Source organism: Belonocnema kinseyi, chromosome 5, assembly GCF_010883055.1.
Source record: "Belonocnema kinseyi isolate 2016_QV_RU_SX_M_011 chromosome 5, B_treatae_v1, whole genome shotgun sequence".
NCBI classification, from domain to species: domain Eukaryota; kingdom Metazoa; phylum Arthropoda; class Insecta; order Hymenoptera; family Cynipidae; genus Belonocnema; species Belonocnema kinseyi.
Window position 1 is genome coordinate 135179808 of NC_046661.1, and position 13806 is coordinate 135193613.

Consider the following 13806-nt stretch of genomic DNA (forward strand, 5'->3'; position numbering starts at 1 on the left):
AATTCAAAATTCAACTATTTGGTAGAAAAAATTATAGTATTTGTTCAAAATTCGTATTTTTTAAGTTGAAAATTAATCTCTTGGATTAAAAAATAATATTTTTGTTTGATAATTTAGCTTTATTGGTTGGCATATCAAATCCTGTATCAAAGATTTTTCTTTCAGAATTCATATTTTTTGCTTAATGATTCAAATATTTGCTTAAAAATTTAATTATTAGTTGCAAATTGAATAATTTGGTGAAAAAATCTTCCTTTTTGGGTTTAAAGTTCGTATTTTTTAAGAATATTCAAGTAAACCTCTTTAAATGAAAATTGAACTACTTTGTTTAAAACTTGTGTTTTTTGTTTGGCTTAAATTACATTATTTCAACTTAAAATTTAACTATTCCTATTTTTGGTTCCTGATTTATCCTTCTTAGTTGAAACTTCAACAATTTGGTTGAAATTATTTTTTCTCGTCTAAAAAATGTTTGTTAATTGAAAAATACATTTTTTTGTCGAAAACTCTTTGTTTTGTTTGAAAAATAATCTCTTCTAGTAGAAATTTAATATGTTCGGTTAAAAATGTAACTGTTTAGTTGGAAATTAATCTTTTCTGTTTGAGTATTCAAATATATTGTTAAAAATTAGTTTTTTTCATGAACGATTAATTTTCTTGAACGGAAGTTTAACTATTCTATTTTTAGTTAAAAATTGATCTGTATTATTTAAAAATGCAACTATTTGGTTGAACCTTTATTTATTTGGTCGATTATTTGTTTGCTTCGTACAAAATTAATATTCTGCTTTGTTAAAAATTATTTTATTTTATTTTTTTTAAACTTTTTTCCTCATCACGCACTCGTCAATTTTGGCCAGTGAGAGGTAAGATTCTCCATGTAAAAGACGATCATATACACAAAAGAGAGTCTCTCGTAATTTCGTGATGGTTGGAAAAGAACCTGAAATTATCTCTTCAAGATGAAAAAAAGGAGAAAGAGAAAGAGAGGAATTATCTTTCGGAATTCCTATATGGCAGTTTGAATGCTGGAATCGACTTTTTCTTCGATTTCTGTTTGCCCACAGACCACTGTTTTCATCCGTAAAAGAGTCAAGTATTGCCATCATCAGCGCCAGCATTTCCGGGCATCTCAAATTCAAATAAAATTATACCCGGCGCAGGAATTTATCTCCCGACGCAGAGCGGTGGTCGACCACTACCTAATTATATTTCCTCGATGCCACACACAACACACAATCCGCAAACTTTCATTTTGGACCGCTCAGTTTTATTTTTCATTCTTAACAATTTGTGAAATTATAGAAATTTGATTTATTTATTATTCTTTTTTATGATTATGGATTAATTCGTGGCTATTTATTATATTCATTGACAAGTGTATAATAAGCGCCCACTCCGAGGAAGAAGGTTTTGATCTCAATTCAATGATGGTACGTGGGTTAGCTTTCTTAGATTATAAAAATCGTGAGCAATTCTGAACCAATCTATTTAGATTATTACATTTTCGAAATAGGAAAAGAAAACAGAAAAAATTCAATACATTCTTTTTACAATAATTTAAATAAAAAGATTTCTTTTGAGAAATTGGGGTGGACATATTTGAACTCAATTAAAAGAGGTCTTATAATAAATATAAATAAGAAAACCTTGCTTTTGTTTCATTTTCTTGAACGAAATCTTTTTATTAAAGCTTTTGCAAAGAGAATATATTAAATATTGGCAAACTTTGAAATTTTTAAACTTTTTTATTGATTCTTTGTCTATTTGGAAAATGTTACAACATAAATAGATTGACTTGGAATCACTTACAAATCTTATCATATGCAAATTTAACCCACGTATTATCACTATATAAATATAATGAACAGTGTGGACCTCGGGACAGTGATGGTACGTGGGTTAGCTTTCATCCAAAAAAAGAAGTTCTCAACGAATTTGTAATTCCTGAAATTTCAACCCGAAAAGATTTGAGTCTAAAAAAATAGTTTAATTTCGCTAAGAAAGTATAATTTTTAAAAAATAATGGAATTCTTAACCAAAGCAAATAAATGTAAAAAAGTGAGTTTTCTACCACGAAAATTAATTTTCTGCCAAAAAAAGTTTTCAACTTGAAAAAATCAATTTTCAATCAAAAGTTGAGTACTGAAATTTAAATTTAAAAAAAAGTTTTAACCAAAAGAAATGAATTATATTTAATAAGAAGTGTGGATCTCGGGACAGTGATGGTACGTGGGTTAGCTTTCATATAAAAAGTTCTCAAAGAAACTTGTAAATCCTAAAATTTCAACCTAAAAATATTTTAGTTAAAAAAAAGCAGTTTAATTGCACCAAAAAAGTATAATTTTCAAGAAAATAATGGAATTCTTAACCGAAACAAATAAATTTTTTAAAAGTGAGTTTTCTACCACGAAAATTAATTTTCTGCCAAAAAAAGTTTTCAACTTGAAAAAATCAATTTTCAATCAAAAGTCGAGTACTGAAATTTAAATTAAAAAAAAAGTTTTAACCAAAAGAAATGAATTATTTATAATAGGAAGTGTGGATCTCGGGACAGTGATGGTACGTGGGTTAGCTTTCATAAAAAAAGTTCTCAAAGAAACTTGTAAATCCTAAAATTTCAACTTAAAAATATTTTAGTTAAAAAAAAGCAGTTTAATTGCACCAAAAATGTATAATTTTCAAGAAAATAATGGAATTCTTAACCGAAACAAATAAATTTTTAAAAAGTGAGTTTTCTACCACGAAAATTAATTTTCTGCCAAAAAAAGTTTTCAACTTGAAAAAATCAATTTTCAATCAAAAGTCGAGTACTGAAATTTGAATTATAATAAAAAGTTTTAACGAAAAGAAATGAATTTTGAAAAAATTTAAACATCAATCAAATAGCTGAATTTCAAACAACAAAATTAATTTTCAACCAAGAAGAATTATTTTCTACCAAAGAAAAAATTCAACTAAAAAATATAAATAATAATTAAAATTAGATCAATTTTTGACTAAAATGATTAATCATTGAAAAAAATAAATTTGAACAAAGTAGAGCAAATTTCAATCAAGAGTTGAATTATCAACCAAAAAAGACGATTTGTCAACGAAACATGTTATAGTTGATATTTCAACAAAAAAGACTTTAATTTTTATTTAAAGCCAGTTCAATTGGTTGAAAAAAGGAATTTTTATCAAATTCTTTGAAATCTTAAATAGACAAATTAATTTTTCAGTAATTAATGGAATTTTCAAACAAAAATATGACTTTTAACCAATAAGATTATTTCTTTTACCAAAAAACAATCACTAAGAAAATCAAATTTTCCACAAAATAGATCAAACCTCAACCAATGAATTATTTTTACAAAGAAATAATTATTTGGCAACCAAGGTGCTTCATGTTATACAAAAATACGCATTTACTACTTAAAAAGATCAACTCTGAATCAAAAATCGAATAAACAAATTTTTATTTAAAAAATAATAATAATTTTTAACAAGAAAAAATCACCTAAATAATTACAATCTTGATTTAAAAAAATGAATTTTCAACAATAGAAACTAATTTTTACTTAAAGAGATCAATTTTCAACTAATATTTTTAATCTTTCAATTTTCAAAAATAAAAAAGAAGTTTTAAAGGAAATTGTTAATTTTTCAATCGAGGAGATGAATCATCTATCAAACAAAATTTTTTAACCAGGACGACTAATTTTATACCAATTGACAAATTATCAAAAAATTCTGAATTAAAATGTGGAATTTTATACTAAATATATACATTTTCAAGCATAAAAATTAATATTTTGCAAACAAAAAACACGAGTATTTAAAAAAAATACATCCAGTTTCAACTAATTATTTAAATCATCAACTAAAAAAATGAATTCTTTACGAAGTATTTGATAGTTGATATTTCAACCAAAAAAAGTTTAATTTTCCATCAGAAACAATTAGATTTAATAAAAAAAAGACGAATTTTCCACTAATTAGTTGAATTCTTAAACAAAACAGATGAATTTTTAACCAAAAATATAACTTTTTAACCAAGAATATTAACTTTACAAAACAGATGCATTTTTCACAAAAAAAGTTGAATTTTCAACTAAAGGCGTTCAATTTGAAATTTTAAAAAATCATTTCACAATCATAAATGTAACAGGTTGCTTTTCAGTTAAAAAAATTTGTTTTGAATTAAAAAAAAGTATTTTCAACAAAGTAGCTAAATTTTCAACCGCAGATGAATCTTCAACTAATTAAAATTAATTTCCAACGGAATATTAACACTATTAAGAATCAGTTTACAGAAAAGCAAAAAATTTCAGGTGAATAACTTTTTATAGGAATATTTGAAAACGTACAAGATAGAACTTAATGCAAATTTTCGGTGGATAAGATTTGATAGAAATGATTAAAATATGAGGATAAGAAAAGTACAGGATTTCTCAATGAGTAGGATTTGATTGAAAGAAAACAGGATATGCTACAAGCTCTTTGTGAATAAGATTTGATAGAGGTTTAATGAGAATCTTTTGATAGAAAAGTATAAGATTTCTCGATGGATAGAATTTCACAGAAATTCCAAAATTGTGGAAGATAGGACTTGATACAAAATTTGTATCGATTTGATAGAGGCATCAGGAATATAAGATACTAGAAAGTATTAGATTTCTAGATGGATAGATTTTGACAAAAAGGTCTATCAAATGTGCTGATAGGTTTGGATTTGTGAAATTCGTTTCACTTGATTTAATAGGATTTATATCAAAGTGGTTAGAAAATTTCATTGAAGTTCCACGCCTTGATGGATTTTGATTGAATTTTCCCTGAATGTACAGAATATTATTCAATATTTTGTTCTGTAATCGACCTTTGGGTTCACTACCCTATAAATACATCTTGGGCCTGCTACTTTCCTTCACTCTTTTTGACCCAGGATCGATCACCTCACCAATTCCTTCTCAATTTTTCTAACCACCAACACAATCCTTTGTCAAATCAGAAACAGTTGAAACACCTGAAAACTCTACCTTCTCCGCATGCTCTCTTTGGACATACCATTGAGCCAAAGACACCCAAAACAGGTTCAAGTTTAGGCATAATTTGCTAGGTACTTTCACCACTACCACCTGCAGCACTAGCTATCCTTATTTGCCTATTTTCCTGGCATGTAAATAGAAAACGGAACTCGGGGTGTTCCTTCTTTCATCAGAAGCCCACTCTTCTCAAGTTCTCAGCAGGTATCTCTACCTGGTCGTGTGTCATGCCGGTGAGATCGTAACAGGAAGAGGAAAGATGCAAAGGAAGAAAGGAAAAGAAAAGAGCCACAGAGAGTATAAAATGTAGGCTAAGCCAAAAGGACCCCATCATAATATAGGTACAATAATAAGAAGTTAGAATAAGAGGGGGTGAAACGAGCCTCGACTCTTGGTCTGATTGTGAGCCAAAACCCTAACATTGGGATGTCTATTGTGTCCTAAATCCTAAAGTTGCGCAAGAGAACTTTCCCACGAGGACCTGCCCATCTCGATTCGACTTGCGTCTTTCTATTCGTCTTATATCCTCCTGGATTCTCCTGAAAAAAAAACCGTCTTCTTCCACCACTTCCTTTGTACTCTTCTAAGGAAGGCGTTTCTACCTTTTAGATTGATTTCTTCTTTTTTGCTTCTTTTCTTCTTCTTCCTTTTCCTCGCTCGCTTTGCTATGATATCCTCTGCCTATATTATTTTTCATCCAAATTTATTGCGCGTGCTGAGTCTTTGAAAATTTAGAATCTCGTTTTTAGGCTTTGGACAATGACAGTTTTATGGGAGACTTATCGGCTTTTTTGAGTGGAGGTGTAATCGGGTTTTGTATGATTCAGGTTATCAGAGAAAACGCATCAAAGAGATCCCAATGTTGCACTCAGGGAGAATTTTTTCTTGCAACAAAATCATCGTCATCTTTCTTAATAAAAAGAAGTGGAAATACAAATCAGACCTCTTTTCGACGGACAATGTCTAACAGGGCCATCTTTTAACTCACATTCATTTTTATATTCCTTACCATTAGGCAACTACTGCATACCTTTTTAAAAGCTAACCAACACACAGTTACAATCAGTAATATAAGAAGTAGAAAAAAAAATAATTTCGTAAATTGCACAAATTGTACCTCAGGTGAACAAATTAAACAAACGATTTTTTTTAAGAATGAAAGATCATTCTAAGTCAATATATTCCAGTCATGATAGAAACATAAACATTGATGAACAAGAGTGTCAGAGACTGCTTCACACTTTATCACATAGATATTTAGTTTTCTTTACATTATGGAAATTTAGTTCATAAACATTGAGAAACCATTTATGTCAAATTTAAAATAATTCCGATAAATAATTTTTCAGAAAACAAAGTATTGCTGCAATTCAGATTGCACACGAAAAGAAACAGTTTTTACGGAACCTTCATTTTGCACATCTTCAGGATTTAAATTTCCCAACTTTGTAGTCAACGAGATTGTTTGATTCCATGATGTCTTCACATGGAATCGTTTTTCACGATTTAAATAGAAAATTCTGTAAGACAGTTTAACTTTTTTCCGCTTAATTAAGATTTCTTCGAGACCAGGATGGTTTTTTGTACCAATTGGTTAATAGTCGAAGTTAACATTACCATAACATCACCGATTTCAAGTTCATGGAAGAATTTCATGCCATCTTCTATAGACACATTTTAAAGAAGATCAATATCATCAGAGAGAATTATTGCTCGAATATCATCAGCATATCATTTACAAAGAATAAGTTGGCCTTCTAATAATTCAGAAGCTCTTTTTTCAACATCTTGTAAAACTAAATCTGATACTACTGGAGAAAAAGATGAACCCATAAGTAATAGAGCAACCCAATGTTTGTTTCTAAAATTTGTTATTAAAAGAAAACACAGTACCCTTGAAAACAATTTTATTGTCTGTTAAAAATTCATTCTTATTTTTGTTAAGTTATAATTAAAAATAAATTTTTCCTTAATGTAGTTTGAGGCAAGAGCTATTGGGATGCTATCAAACATTGACACAACGTCTAAAGGAAATTATTGAATGATTTGTAGGTAAATTTATGTTTTTTAGAATGTCTTTAATTTCTCAACTATTTTTCACAAAGTAACTAGTCTTTATAGAAATTAATTTTGTAATATTAAAAAAATATTTAGGAAAATTATAAGTAAAAGAACAAGCAGCAAGAGAAATTAATCCCAAAGTTAAATTTCGTTTGGGAACCTTTGGGAGCGCATAAGCTTACCCTGTAGCATTATTATGAGTTTTTAAATGAAATGAACATTGATAATTAATTCATCTTTTGTTTTCTCATATAATAGCTATATTATTACATTTGATTTCAGTTATTAGAATTATACTAGCTTTTATGTTTTTAAACAGAATATCATTTTGAAGAATGTTTTCAACTATTTTATTTTAGTAATCTGTATCAGCTAGCAGCAGTCAAATCGACCTTAGTGGCGTTTACAAAATTAAGAGGTTTATATTTCTTTTGAAGATTTTTAATTAAAGTAACCGATTTTTCTATTATTTTATTTATTTTTATAATCATGCTTTGAAACTACTTGGGTAACAGTTTATTGGATATTAAAATACAAATCTTCTTCATAGATATTCTTTATAGAATTATTCTCAATATTCGCAACCACACTGTTAATAGGAATTTTATTCATATTCAAAGGCACACTTAATTAAAAAATTTTAAAAATCAATAAAATAAATAATTGGTTAGAGATTTAATTACCCGAAGAGCGGAGATGATTAAATATTTTAGGATTGTGAATGCGATCATTTCAACATTTCAGGTGATGAATGCCTTGAACGAGTATTTATTTTAAGTTATTTTTAAATAAAAACATAAACTTTTTATTTAAAAAATGAGTTTTCTATAAAGCAGTTGAATTTTCAACCGAAATTTTTTTTTCAGCAAGGTATATGCAGTCAAACATTTAACCACTGAATTTAAATTTCGACAAAGAAGTCTAATTTTCTACCCAAAACGACAAGTGTATGATATACCAAATAAATTTTTTACCAAATAGTTCAATTTTCAAACAAGTTCATTCTTCTGCAAAATAATTTAATTTTTAAAATAAAATAATTCTTTTTAACCCGAAAAGAAATAATTGAAATTCCATTTAAAAAATCTATTTTTAATATTTAAGAACGACTTTTCTATAAACCAGATGAATCTTTACTAAATAATTAAATTTTCTACCCGTTTGATGAATTTTTAGGCCGAAAAGACTAATTTTCTATTGAAAACATGAATTCTTAACAAAAAGTTAATTTCCAACCAAAAAGATTAAGTTTCTACTAAAAATGCAAAATGTCGACAAAATATATAATTTTTTCAACTAAATACTTAAATTTTCAAGTAAGAAGATTAATTTTCTTTCAAAATGGGCCCCTTTTCAACCCAAAAATATGATGAATTTCCAACAAATAATGTAAGAGTTGATATTTTAATCCAAAAATTTTAATTTTTACTCAGATATAGTTGAATGTAATAAAAAATACGAACTTTCATCTTTTATTAATTAAATTATTAATTTTTCACTAAATAGTTACTTTAAAAAAAATTGATTTTCTATGAAAAATCAATGAATTCTTAAAAATACAGAAATTTTTAACCAAATAGCCAAATTTTCGACCGAGAAAATTAATTTTCTGCTAACTAGTTAAATATTTAAACACGATTATTAATTTTCTACCGAAAAAGTTGAAGTTTTAACAAAATATATGAATTTTCAAAAGGAAAATATAATTTTCAACCAAAAATATAAATTCTCAACCAGAAATGAAATAGTTACATTTTCAGATGAAAAAATTAATCATTATCAAAAAAAGACGAGTTATCAACGAAAAGGTAAAGAGAAAAAAGAATTATAACCAATTTGTGAAATGTCCAAAATAAGCACACAAATTTACTATAATATAATTATTTATATCAAAACAGTTGAATTTTTCACCAAATGGGTCAATTTTCAAGAAAAAAAGATTTATTCTTAACGAAAAACGTAATAGTTAATATTTTTATTTTATATCAAAGCCAGTGGTATTCTACTAAAAAAGATTAATTTTGTACCCTAAAATATAAACTAACCAGCAGTATTTTTAACTCGAACATATGAATTTTCAATCCAAAACAAAATAGTAGACTTTTAAACGAAAATTAATTAATGAATCAACTTCAGTCAAAAATGGTTGTCTTTTTTATGTTTATTAAATTAGTTCGCATTTAAGTTAAAAACAAGAAAAATGTAAAAAGAGGGAAATATGGTTAAGACTGAAGTCTGCGAGATATAAGTAGGAATTTTGTCATTTTAGAAAAAAACATTAATAGTTTAAATAAACATTGAAGTTTTTTTTAAAGACTTAAAAAATATTCGGCAAGAAATCTGGAAATTTTGTTTCGCAAACAAAGTTAATTTTCCACTGCGCACTTTACTGAAGCGTTCGAGAAGATTTCGAGAAAAATCGAGATTTTCTTAAACTTTGTTCAAGTGAACTTGAAACTTCATGTAGATCAAAAATATCAAATTAAAATTCTCGAGATTCTAAAATCGAGATCTCGATTTTTTTAAATTCTCCATCTTTATTGATTGATTAGTTCATCTAAAGACGTTAATTGTTATTGTTAACGTTATTGTTAATTTTATTTGCTTAAATGAGAAATACTCAGGACTTACAATTTTTTCCGACAGCCACGTACGTTGTATACTCTGGGACTTAAGGCTCTTAAAACGACTCGAGTTTTCTCCAGATCGATAATAAGTCTTTAAGAAAGTATTGTGTAATATAATGGTTTAATCACTTTATCTAAATTATTTCGACCGGCAAACAGAGATTTTTTTTCAACAAATGTTTTTGTTGCTGCCTTTTTCTTTGTAAATAAAAACAGAGCGTTTCTAGCGCCTTTGAAATGCAACATGCTAGCTGCTGTGTATGCCGGTTGCGATCTCCTGGTCTAGTTTCAAGTCGCATGACATATAAAAGTAGCCTATCTTCGTTGCTCAGAGTAATATGTGACATAATATAAATATTAATTAATTACAATAATAAAACTTTATAATAATATATAGTGACGATATTCTGAAAATATATAAAATAATATCATCCTTCGTGCTAAAATAATAAATTAAGGAATAATAAAGTAAATTATTTTTCCCTCCTTATACAAACTTCTGGTTAAAAAAGAGCACTATCTCTTGTTAAAAAAAATCTATTGCTAATATTTATCGAATAAATTGAAGCAATTGAATTTTGAGGTTAAAGACATTTGACACACTAAAATATTTATATTGCCAAACTCACTTTATCAGTTAACTTTACTGAATATTTTTTTCAATCTTAAGAACGTTTTTTGTAAATAAAATATTAGACTAACACTTTGGAAAATGTATCAGAAGACCATAAACTACGTTTAAGGCCATTTGATGAGTGGGTCACGTGACCAGATTCCTACCTTACCGACACGTTTTGTATTTCCCAACTTATTTTTGCACAAAGCGCCAAATCGAGTTGAAAGAGTGGGATAATAAATGAAAAGCACCAAGAGTGGTTAGTCTCTTCTTAAATTTGTATAATTATGTAAAATTTTTTTTTGTGAATAATTTTTTTATTCTTTTTTCATAATTATTAGAATTCATGACCAGACCCACCTTCCTTAGTGCTTCGTATTTATTATTCCAAAGTTTCAACTTGATGTGGCGCTTCGTGTGAAGATAAGGCGGAAATGAAAACAGTGTCGGTATGGTAGGAATCTAGTCACGTGAAACAACTGGTCACAGGGCCTTGAGTACTACATTTGAGTAGGCATTTCGCTAAAAGTTATTTTCAACCGGATTAAAGCTGGGATCAATTTTCGACATAACCTTCAAATTTTTTTAACCCAAGAACTTTTTTTATATTTAAAATATCCGCTAGATGTAAACAACGTGAATAAACGTAATTTACTGTCGACTCTTGCATTTCTCGAATTTGGAGGCCGATATTTTAAATATAAAAAAAGTTCTCAGGTTCAAAAAATTTCAAGGTACAAAAGAAAATATGTCAATAAATGGTTCCAGTTTTAATTTCTTTAAAAATAATTTTTAGCGAAATTTCTATTCAAATGAAGTACATAAAAATATTTTATGGTCTTCTGATACATTTTACAAATTTCGAGTCCGATATTTTATTGAGAAAAAAAGTTCTTAGATTCAAAGAAAATGCAGTAAACTTAAAAAGTTAGGTCGGCAATGTAGGTATTCGAGTGTGTTACATGCCGTCAAAGCTTCTGCCCTAAAGCCGTATAAAAGAACATTTCCTTAAAAATAAGCGTACCCAAATTCTTCAGAAAAGTTTTTGAAATATTTGATAAATAGTAGGCTTTTAATTTATTATTATTTATTACAAAAGTATTTTAAATGCTGCACTAAATTTTTATGGTAAGTTACGAAACAAACAACTTCCTTATCAGCACATAGGAGGATATTATATTTTCGAAAAATAATCATTTTACAGGGCAGACACGATGGGCCTTACCGAAAAGTATGCAACCCGTCTTACACGCTAATGCTATTCTCATGCGCGTATGTCGGGTTGCATACTTTTTGGTAAGCCCCAGACTATTGATATTTTTATTATTGTATCATATAATTTTATTATTATATTATATATTATTCTAAGCGTCGAAGCCAAGTTACTTACAGATGATAAGCAACTTGATACAAGACCGGGTGACTGCAGTATGACATACACACACATTTGCTAGCGTGTTGCATTTTACAGGCGCCACAAAAACAATCTTCAATTACAAAAAAAAAAAAAATAACAAGAACCTTTTTTGAAAAACCTCTCTGTTCCGGCCGACATAATTGCCTTTAGATGATGTAGTTGTAAATACCACATCCACCAATGTATACTTATAGATGTATTATGTATTTTGCGAAAACTCAAGCAGTTTTAAGAGCCTTAAAATATAAACATGAGAAGAAGTTTCATTTGTATAAATTAACATCCTTTCGACGCGAGAGGATATTTCTCTAAGTTTATGTGTTGTAAAATATCACATTTTGAAAAAAAATATTAGACCTCTACACAAATTTAAACACTTTTTATTCAATTTGTTTCAGTGGCTAGCTCCAACGAAGCAATGAACGAAATTCTTTTTTCGATTTTTCAAATTTTATTTTGCTTACAAGAAGAAAAATGACAAACGATAGGTGGTTTGCACTCTTACCGTCTTGGTTTCGTCGAGTTGCGTTATGCGTCCAAATCCAACACAAATTTGTCCCCTGGCCATAACCGAAATCGTGAAAAAATTCAAGTTTGCTTAAAAATCTAATACTTTGATAAAAATTCAAAAATTTTGTTTAAGACATTTCTTTGGGTTTAGAGTTGAATTTTTTGTTCGAAATTCGTCTTTTTCGTTTTAGAAATTTATCTTTTTAGTTTGAAAATAAAATTAAAAATACATTTTTGGAGAAAAATTCATATTTTCGGGCCGAAAGATGGTCTTTTTGGATTAAAAATCCAACCATTTGGTTGACATTTCTTTTATTTTTTGTTTGAAATTTCTTCTTTTAATTTTGAAATTTCACACGTTTCCGCAGACATGTTGGTTTTTATCAAAAATGCTTTTTAAATATTTAGTGCAAAATTGATTTCTTTTAGTTCAGAATGCAAATTTTGTGTTAAAAATTGGTCTAATTTGATTAAATTCAACTGTTTTTTATTTGAAATATTTTTGGTTGAAAATTAATATTTTTTTTCAAAATAATTTGGTTGAGGTTAAAACTAGTCCTCTTTGTTAAAATATCATTTTTTCGGTAAACGACTTTTTCTAGTTGATAATTATTCTTTTTGGGTTAAAAATACATTATTTTAGTAGAAAATGCAACTATCAAGCTGTTATTTTTTGAGAGGAAAATTCAAATTTTCGAGTTGTAAAGTCATCTTTTTTTTTTAGTAGAATTTTATGCTTTTAGGGTTCAAAATTCATACCTCATTGTAGAAATTTCATAATTTTTGTTTCAAAATGTAACAGTTTGGTTATAAATCAATGATTTTCGATTGGGATTTAACTTTAGACTTAAATTTGGTACATTTGGTTAAAAATTAATCTGTGTTCGTTGAGAATTAAATTTTTTGCTTTCAAATGTGGTTAAAAATATCTTTTTAAATTGAATTCCACTATTTTTTTTTAAATTTTACATCTTTTCTTTTTGGTCAAATATAAACTATTATATTTTCCGTTGAGAATTTATGTGTTTAAAAAAATACAGCCTCTTGGTTAAAAATGGAAGTAGTTGATTCAAAATTAATTTTCTTAGTTGAAAATTCATCTCTTTGGTTGAAAATTAATTTATTAAATTAAAAATTTACCAATTCTGTTTTTGTTCAAGAAATTATTTTTGTACCAAAAAATTCGACTTCTTTAGTTCAAAATTGGTCTTTTTGGTTAAAAATGTATTTTTTTTTGTTAAAATTTTTTTTTTCAGTTGAAAATTCAACTATTTGTTTAAAAGATAATATCCTTTCATAACGATTTATTCTTTTTGGTGCAACATTCATCGGTTTGTTTTAAAATTTAACTATTTGGCTACAAAAATTCGTTTCGTTTTTTATAAATAATGTTTATATTTAAAAACGTAGCTATTGTGTTTTTGAGTTAAAAAAAAAGTATTTTCATTAGTTAAAATTAAGTTAAAAATGAAACGATTTTGTTTAAAAATTAGTTTTTTTTTTACTAAAAATGGACTCTTATAATTGAAATCTGTTTTTGAGTGAAGC